Source organism: Gossypium hirsutum, chromosome A09 (genome assembly GCF_007990345.1).
Source record: "Gossypium hirsutum isolate 1008001.06 chromosome A09, Gossypium_hirsutum_v2.1, whole genome shotgun sequence".
NCBI classification, from domain to species: Eukaryota; Viridiplantae; Streptophyta; class Magnoliopsida; order Malvales; family Malvaceae; genus Gossypium; species Gossypium hirsutum.
Window position 1 is genome coordinate 54171283 of NC_053432.1, and position 10644 is coordinate 54181926.

Here is a 10644-nt window from a genome sequence, read left to right on the forward strand (position 1 = left end):
ATGGATTTCTTACTGGATTTATGCTAGGTGTAATTGACTTCATTTCATCTAATCCATACGACTTTTCGTCTCCAGTATACATTTCTTCACCAATATCATTTATTCTTTCATCAGACAGCTTTAACCTATAAAACAAAAACAAACAAATAGGTCAGCATCCAAATCCCGACTCAATTTCGACTCGACAGTGACATGTACATCTAGACTCAGTTTCCGAGCCTGATTTAGTCCGAGAGTTGACTAAACCTAATAGCTCTGATACCAATAACTGTAACACCCCTTAGCAAACAGGGATATGAAGCATTACAGAACATATCAAACAGTTTACAATTAATTCAAATAAATGACATACATATCTTGATTTAATCATAAAGTCCCTATAACGGACCCTCGAAGTCCAATTCACACGTTAGAATCAAATCAGAACTTGTTTGGGTATTTTGGAATTTTTTTTGTGAACTCAATATAACCCCTTTATAAATATCTAACCATCCCTGCAAATTTCAAATCGAAACCAATCCAAACAAAAATCACAACCAGTCCAATTCAGCTTTAAATACACCTAAATTATACCTAAAACATTAACTTGATATTTTAATTAAATAAACATTCATAATATCATTCAAATTTTACTAACTAGCTTTATTCATTTTTCTTTCGAAGTTTAATACCAAACTTACCAAATTTGTCAAACCATTTTATTTAACTTAGTACCAAAACACCAAATATCATTTATTTCAACTAAAATCATAAAACATTTTAAAGTGACCATTACAACACCTATGTACATGCCACTTTTACCAAAAGAATAATACATCACCAAAGTTTGATGCTAGAGTTGGGATCATTCTAGATGCTGGACCGGAACTCTAGACTCCTATCGACCTGCGCACGGAAACAACTATACGCTGAATATTTTAATACTCAGTGGTATTACCATAATTCAAATTATAGTAAAAATAGTAGAATATAATAATCAAGCATGTAACGATTAAATTTCTCAAATATCAATTCATTCTTAAAATTTCATTTATTAACAACAACAATACAATTTTGTTTTTTTAGCTATTCTTCAATTTCATTCACATATCATATGCCTCAATTTCAATTACTACATGAACATTTAGTTCATGCCTTTCATTTCTAATCTCAATTTCAATCCACAATTCAACTTTCTCATTTCCTTCAATATTTTCAATAGTATAATCAATCAATTTATTTTAAATTTCTCATTTTAGTTGTTCACATTATTAACAAACCCAAACTTTGGCGGATATGCAGATTTCAACCTAAACACACCAGTACGGTACATTGTGCCTAAAACGGTACTCAGTACCTGATCAATATATCATAAGCAGTATACGACACATAAAATGTCTGAAACGACACACGTGGTGCCTAATACGACACATATAGTGCCTGATGACGAAGCTGATAAATTCTCGTACTCTTCCAATCCTATGGCATGCCAACTATATCCGACTCAACCCGACTAGTTAATAAGGTGTTCAAATCATTTCTTAATTTCAATTTTACTTTCAATGTACAATTCAATTCGATACAATTTTCCACTTTCCAACAATATACTATCAAATATTCATACATAATCATACTTCATCTCAATTTCATTCAATTTAATATTGGTACTTACCTTATAATTTTACTTACATACACATAAATTTAAATTTAACATTTAATAAATAGTAGTTTGAACTATAGTAATACAAACTGTGAATTTCTCTTTTTAGTCCTCGATAGCTTTCTCCTTTCCTTTGTGAGCCGATGCCTCGAATTCCTTGTTAGCTACGAAAACAATAATTTACACTATTAATTACAGCACTAATTTACAATTATTAATTGAATTTATTTTCAATTTATACATTAATTCCAATTTAATCCTAATTAACTCATTTACTTTTCTAACTCAATTCACTTTTCATTTCTACTTAATATTTTGCCATATTCAACTTAAATTTTCAATGTTCATATTAAAACCCTAATTTTAAACTTCTTTCAATTTAATCCCTACTATGTAAAACTTATAACTTACTTTACAATTCAATCCCTTTTTTCAATTCTATCTTGAAATTCATTCAATTAAACCCTTAATTCATTATTTTGTTCAACATGAACTATGTTCAAAAACCTAAAAACCTCCAAAAGCTCAACTTAATTTCAACAAAACTTTATTCTAAAGCTTCTAAAACATCAAATTTAAGTAAAAAGGACTTAACTGACTTACCAATTAAAGCTTAAAACCTTCAAACCCTAGTTTTTCCTTTTATTTTTCTTTTTCTCCTTTTCCCTGCTCTGTTTCGAAATGCTCTCTGCTTCTTTCTCCTTTCTTTTTCTTTTGTTTTGTTTTGTTTTTATTTCTTTACTTTATATTATAATAATATAATTTATAATAATTATTTAATTAATAAATATCTTTTAATTATAATACAAGTGTATATACATATTTTACTACATTTGTACAACTTTATCACCCTACATTTGGCACCATTTGATTTATTTATTTTATATTTATTTAATTAATAATTATAAATATCTTTGTACTTAAATTTTAAGTAATTATATATTTATTTTACAAGTGTATAAATATATGCATGAGACATGTATGATTTTTACACCCTACATATATCTTTTCTTAATTTATTCCATAATATAATAATTATAATAATTATAATAATTATAATAATATAAACAATAATAATTAATAATTATAATAATAAATATCTATTTAATAACAAATATATGTATTACAAATGTAAACATCTGTATTTTACATTTGTACATTATCATCACCATCCACTTGTCATAATTTCAATTTATTTATCATATAAAAATCTTGTAGTATAATTATTTTAAATTAACTTAACATAATTTATATCTAAATAATTAATTATATAATTAAAATATAACATAAAAATCTTAGATTTTTATTACATATATGCCGCCTCATTTCTTGTTAATGGCTTAATTGCCAATGTAATCCTTTTTATTTTCTATTAATCTATAATTCAACTTTTACCCCTTATTCAATTTAGTCCTTTTTTACTATTTTCTCTAAATTGAGCTAATTTCACTTAATTAAAGCCTAATTAAACACACTACTAGACTTACAAATATTCCTAATAATTATTGACGAACTCTGTTTACTAAGACAGAGGCCCGATACTACACTTTTCTGATGCCCGTGAATTTTTGGGTCATTACACAAAGTCTTGCCATAATAGGATTCTCAAATATTATAAGGTATGATGAAACTTCCTTGATCCTTCAACTTAGGAGGAAACTTATTCTGAAAAAATAAGCTACATTCTGTAGTTAGGGCAACAATTTCAAATTTCCCAAACCTACTCTTCTTGGACAAAAATTCCTTCATAACTTTCGCATAGTTCAGAATTTGCTCCAAAGCTTCCACCAACTAAATGTTGATATGTATCTATTTCAATACATCCAAAATTATCCTAAATTGAGTACCCTATTGTTGCTTATGTTGCTGGAGTCTTTGAGGATATGGAGGTTGTGGAACTTTGGTTTAGACTAGATAGCTTTTTCGTGGTAACATCTTTGCATCCGAGATAGATGTTAGATTACCAGAGTTGACAAGTTTAGATTTTACCTCCTCCGAATTTGTAGAATCAGATGTAAGAATTTCAACTGTGTAACCTCCCAAACCCAGCCTAGATATTATGACCGAATCGTGAAAGTCATATCAGTCACCTAATCGTCGAACCTACTATATCGATAGTTGAAACCTCAAAAACACTCTTTTTTTATAAAATCGCAGTTGCCTTCACTAATTTTGGAAACCATTCATTTAACTAATCCAACCATTATTAAGCCAAGATAGTGAATTAGGTGTGGTTTTCGAAAAACTCAATAGACATCATTGCCTTTGAAAAATATTTTGTTTATCTTGGTTACAGCAGAAAATATACCATACTATCCCAATTATTAACTTAGCCAAATTACATGCATAGTTCAATTTCTATATATATAAATCCAAAAATCCATCTAAGAATGAAAATCATGAAAAAGAAAGCAGTCCAAAACCATAATTTTTAATAATTTTACAGTCTAAAAATCGAATAATAATAGAATAGAAAACTAAGTAAATAAAATCACAATGTTGTTTCAAGTCTAAAGCACGTCCTACATCCACATGCCAATTCAATCCTAAGTTCGTTCATTACCTGAGAAGTTGAAGTAATGGAGTGAGCTTAACAAGCTCAGTGTGAGTCTAAACAATCAAGCATATCACATACATTCAAGCATTTTCTCATAGAACCAAATAACATATTCAATATCCATAATAACATCCTTATGTAACATGATCATAACATAATGTAATATGAATTCCTAACCAAACCATCCACTACACACCATGAGTTCCCTAGAACCCATTTGTTGAACTCCAATATATGCGAGGAAAGCTCAATGTGGTAGAAACCACCATATAACATAAATGCAGAAAATCTGTTGTATAACATATAATGCGATAAAATCTCCAATATCAAATAATGCGATAAAATCTCCAATCCCCTCAGTACTCTAGGTGTAGTTCATTAACTACATATAAATGTGAACTTAATATTCCACAAGAACTCTACGGAACTCCTCCGTCATCCACATAATCTCACCCCATGCACATGCAATATGTCATATTATCTTATACATAGCCATTAATCAATATTTTTCACATTTAGTTGGCATTCTCGATACATGCCCTCAATTATCACAATACTTTCAGAATATGGAATCAATAATCCAACTTTAAAACTACCATAAAGACGATATTATTCCCAAAACACAATTTCATGTACTTTTATTTTTTTTCTGTGTGCATGGATAGCAGTCTTTCAAACATATCATAGCAATTCACTTGTACGAATACATCATGCATAAGCCTTATTTTCATTCATAAACATGTCATACCTACCACCAATCATACATTAAATTAACCAAACATTCATGGAAATGTCAATCATTCAATCAATCTAGCAACAATGCCACCATGCCAAATAATTAAGGCTCGTAATGTACCTGATTGGGCCACATAGAAATTTAATTTCTTAGCTATTAAGTCAAGACCAATCAGAAAGCTAAACCATCAATTTAATCATAATATTTATTATTATCAAACAAGTTATTGAGTTTAGGTCCCACACCTTATTTACGCTCTTTTGCAGCACACTAGCGAATCTTGTGGTTTCTTTAATAAACTTTCAAACATACCTAAATTAATTAAATTAAAAGAAATCAATATATAACTCAATAATTACACCTCTTATAAATCCCCTAAACACCCACTTATGGTTTCAATCCAATCGTCACAATTACAACTATTTTTCGAATCCAAACTAGATAGATTTCTCACACTGTTTTTATGCAAATCATACGCACGAACAACTTTTGGCTTTACTGTTGATTTAGAGCATTTGGGTCAGCACCTAAAACATTTAAATACTATAAAACCAGTATCTAATCTTGATTAAAATACTACATTTAATCAATCCATAACATTTTCCCAAAGTCTATATCAAAACAACTAACTAGTTTATAATTACCCACACTTACACTTCTCGAATTATCATATCCAATTTGCTGATTGGTCAATAACGATTTTTTATAATTAAATTTTTTTTCAAGGCTTATTAGAAGGGGCTCAAGAACCCATAATAACTATGGAAAAAGATGGGAAAGAATTAAAAAAAAACAGCCCCCTTTCTTGCCCATAGGTGCGCACACCACCATCCTCAGTGGCCAATTTTAGGGCTGATCTAAAACCAATTTAGGAATTGATTAAAAGTACGGAAAAATTCCATTAAATTTTTAAAAATCCCCCAAATTCTAGATCTAAAAATTTAGGTTTTTATTTAACAATATTTAACAAGAAAACAAGAGAGAAAGAGATCTTACACAAGCTAGATGCTATAGACGATAATGGAACTTCTTCGCAACGTTAGGAATCAATATTGGAGACTCAAGATTTCATAATGGAAGAAATATGATGGAGGAGATGATGCAAAATCTTGTGGCAAAAATAAAAGAAAAAAGATGATAAAACTAGGTGTTATGGGCGACGGCAACAATAGAGGAAGAAAGAAAATTTGAAGATCAAGGAAGAGATGAGAAGGGAGGGACGGCTAGGATGAGAGAAAAAGGAATAAATTCTTATTATTTTGTATAAAATTAACATTTATACCTAGGTTACAAGGGTATGGACGGCACATACATTAAAATCAATGGATTTTTGCAAAATTTAATTATTTTGCAATGGAAGGGATTTGAACTTGGGACCTCAAATTAACTTTCATGCTTTCACATTTAACAACTAACTACTTAGCTAACTCATTATTTTTTATGCAATTCTACATTCTCATTAAGCTAAATTTTGGGATGTTACAAAATGTCAGTTGATTTTCTTACTCGACAGTTTCATCTTCAACCTCAACTTCTTTAGTTTCCAAAGTCCTTCCATTTTGTAAAGCAACTCCTTGCAATGTTCCTTACCCACACTCCTAGGATTTTCCATGTCACTTGGAAAGGCTCATTGTGGTCTATTGCAAAGCTCCTTAGCTAACTAACCTACTTAGTTTTCCAAATTTTTCAGTGTTGCTGCTTAACTCTAGATTAAGGCGTAATTCTTAGCTATGTACGTATTTAAAAAATTCTCCAAATTGTTGGACGGTTCAGCTTGAGGTGGTTTCTGAACTTGTTGATTGAACCTAAGAGGTTGATTTGATCTATGTTGCATGTAGTTGTTGTTCAATCTAGCTCCTTGGTTACTTTAAGAAAAGTTTGGACGGTTTCACGTTATAGAAGTTAGACTGTCATTCTTGTCCACTTCTATTCTGGTTTTGATTCCCTACATAATAAACAAACTTGAATTTCAAAAAAAAATAAACAAACTTGGGATTTGAAGGAAAATTTTTAAACCAATATCCGTCCCCACAGTATATAGAAAATAATGTCAAATTAACTCGGTGGCTGAGTTGTAACATTGTTTAAACCGTTAGTGAAAAAAATTAAGCATTGAAGAACTAGTAGATACTTGAGCTACAAGTGAAGTGAGAGCATCCACTTCATGCACTCTTACTACTCATCTTCTTGCAGTTGCTCAATTTGTCAACTACTGGTAATTGTTACTGGCTATTCTCTCGACGATTTCGTAAGCCTCATTTTAATACTTAGAATGGAGAGCACCATATGCAGAAGCATCTACCACCATCCTAGTGTGTACGTTGAGACCATTATAAAATTTCTCTAATTGAATACAATGCGGAATCTTGTGGTGAGGGCACTTACATTGTAACTTTTTGAATATTTCCCATGCCTCATATAAGAATTTTTCATCCATTTGCTAAAAAGTAGGGATCTCATTCCGTAACTTAGCGTTTTTGCTAGGTGGGAAATATTTTACCAGAAAGCGTCAGCTAATTCTAGCCAAGTAGAAATTGAGCTTAGTGGCAAAGAATTAAGTCACGCCCATGCTCTATCTTGCAACAAGTATAGAAACAACTTCAATCGTAATACGTCTTGGTTACACCGGCTATCTTGAAGGAATCACTTTCCTCCATGAACAGTCGAAGGTGAAGGTATGGATCTTCTGTGGGCAATCCACTAAACTGGCCCACTGTTTGAAGCATCTGGAACATTACAGGCTTTAATTCAAACTGTCTCCTAATTGTCGGATTTAACTCATTAAAAAGTGGCACAGCGTACTGCCTTATAGCTCTATCTTTATCATCAACAATAAGGATTGAATTGCGAGCATTAGCAACTCCATTTCCTTAAACTTCGTTTTGATTTTCAAGGTCCATTTCTACGGCTTGTATCTAGGTTAGTCTTTCTCGTCTCTTTTGTATAAATGCTCACTCGATTTCAGGGTCTACAAGGAGTAAATCGATAATTCGATCTATGCTCATAAACCCTTGAAAAAATAATTAAAAAATTAATTAAATAAAAATAAAAAACCAAAATGCAAGAAATAGTATCACTATCAATTATTAAATTAACAGTCCTTGGCAACGGCGCCAAAAACATGGTTCCAACAGAATGTGCAAGTGTACATAGTCGTTATCAAGTAATAAGTAAGTTAAAGAGTTATCGTCTCCACAGAGACTGTATCTGTTAATCAATAATTGTAAAATTAAGAATTTACAAGTTGGTTAATAAAACACAATATTTTAAGGTAATGAATGTTAAAATTAAATAAATTAACTAAATGCAAACTAACCTAAATGCAAATGAGTGAAATAAAATGATGTAACGCCCCAATTTTCGGGAATTCTGTGAATGTTGGCATAAGTTTAATTATGTTAGTGGGCCTCTAGAAAGCCAAGCTTAAGATAGAACCTGACAATTTTAGTTAATTTTTGTTCCATAAGAAAAAGGGGGTGAAATTATGAAATAAAACCTATGTGAAAATGTTTGAAAATGCTATAAGCTAAATTTAAGTGGCCAAATAAATAGGAGTGCAAAATAGGAGGATTTGCATGACAAACCTCCCATTTTACATGAAGTGGCCAGCCATCATGTTGTTGTAGACAATATGAGCACTTGATATCCATAATTCATGGTACAAATTGATAATGGGTTAGGTAAATGTTCCATGATAATGGATTAGGTAAATATTCCATGATAATGGGTTAGGTAAATGTTCCATGATGGGCATTTCATGTCTTTTGTATTAAAGAATTAAATGGATGAAATATGAAATTTTATTAAAAGAAAAAGGGGTGAAAAGAACAAAGTTTTGTCCATCTTTGTTCATCATAGCCAAAAGTTAGAGAAGAGAAAGGAGAGGAGAAAGCTCTTGAATGTTCGGTCACATGGGGAAGAAAATTGAAGGTAAGTTCATGGTAGTTTGCTTCTATCTTGATGTTCATGAGTTCTTCTTGATTCTACCTTAACCCTTGAAGCATATTTTGGTTTTTAGTTGTGTTGTGAGCATTTAGTCATGAATTAAAACGAAGGAAATGGTTGTTGTTTCATGTTCTTTTGATGAAAAATGGAAGATAGGTGAAGTTGAGCCAAACAAATGAGCATGCATGTGCCTTAGATGTTAAAGGGAAAAATCAGCTAACATGTTGTGCTTTAAAATGATGAAATGGAGATTATACTTAAGTAAAATCATAGATATGTGATGATTGATTGGTGATATACATGTTTAAATAACATGCATGCAAGTTATGTGTGAAAGAGTGAATTTGGTAATAAATCTGCTTGGGACAGCAGCAGTAACGTGACTTTGGAAAATCACCATAAATTGTGGGAGATGAATGAGAAGCTGAATAAATTATGTAATTAAAGCTTGTTGAGTCTAGGTTCAAATGAAATAAATGAGAACATATTTTGAATTCTGTACAATGAGAAATTTGATTCGTAATGAAGAGTGGTCAGATTAGTCAAACAGTGAAACATGGGAAACTTTAAGAAAAATCTAGTATTGATTGGCCATACCAAAAATTCTGAAAATTTTATGGATAGAAGATATATGAGTCTATTTTCAGGGAAAATTAACATCACTTGATTTGGAGTTTCATAGCTCCAGTTATAAATAATGTAGTGACTGTTGCTCAGGAAGACAGCTTGCAGTGAAATTATGGTTATGTGGTAAACATTGACAAAAATTTGTTAATGAGTTGCTTATTGTTTTCTTATAAGCTTACTATGATCTGTAGGTGTGGTTGGCCGAATATTTTAAGGGGTTAATACTTAGTTCGTATTTGAATAGTTAGATTAACGTGTTAGTAATCAAATTGTAGGCAGTTCGTGTGTGGATCTCGTCAGCATATCGTCGCAAACAGGTGTGTAACTAACACCCTCTTTCTTAGTCTGGATCGGCAAAAGTCGAAAAGTCGAAATGCCGAAAATCGGTATTTTGTAGATTTGTGAGTGTGCGAATGCTCGTGAGGTAAATCGATTAATGTTTTTGGTAAGCTGCAAAATTTGGACTGCAAAGTGCATGATTTCTGTGCCCTCGATATTTTTGGGCTTAATGGGCCAAAATTGGAATGATGTGCCAACGGGCCCAATTCGGTAAGAACCCTCGGTACGTGATTCTGTTAGTACGTGAAAAGTAGGAATATGCATGAAAAACCCTAAAATAGATAATTTACTGAAATACCTTTAAAAGTGGAAAATTTACAGTTTTACCCCTAGTAGATAAATTACCGAAATACCCCTAGGGTTAAATTGACCTAAATGCATGTTTGATTGTTGTTATTTACTGCATGCCATGTTGTTATTATCTGATACATGGGACTGGGATATTGACGGAGGAAGTACTGAAAGTGGCTTGTCCATGTACTGGCGGCTTTGCCTCAATTTACTGTTAACTGAGCAGTAAGGGTGCAACTGTGGAGTGTTGGGCTGGGTGGGTTGAGCTATTCCCCACATAGAGTGTATGGCTGGTACGGGTGGAGTGTAGTGGTTGGTGGGTTGAGTAGTCTCCCCAAATGGGCTTGCATATGTTTACTGATGTTGCATGTATTTTGAAATGGGCTTATGGGCCATACTGTTATCTGAATAAGGGGCTAAGTTCCGGTTTATTGTAATCTGAAAAGGGCTCTAGCCCAGTACCACTGTTACCCAAATGGGCTTGCATATGTTTACTGATGTTGCATGTAT

General features: G+C 31.8%; 1 non-coding gene across 1 annotated transcript; it reads left to right on the forward strand.

Annotated features, from left to right (window-relative positions):
- The first annotated feature begins 7295 nt into the window (after positions 1-7295).
- On the forward strand, positions 7296-7402 carry LOC121207432 (small nucleolar RNA R71). The gene has a single exon (XR_005902522.1). It is a non-coding gene; the product is annotated as a small nucleolar RNA R71 (small nucleolar RNA).
- The last annotated feature ends 3242 nt before the right edge of the window (positions 7403-10644 follow it).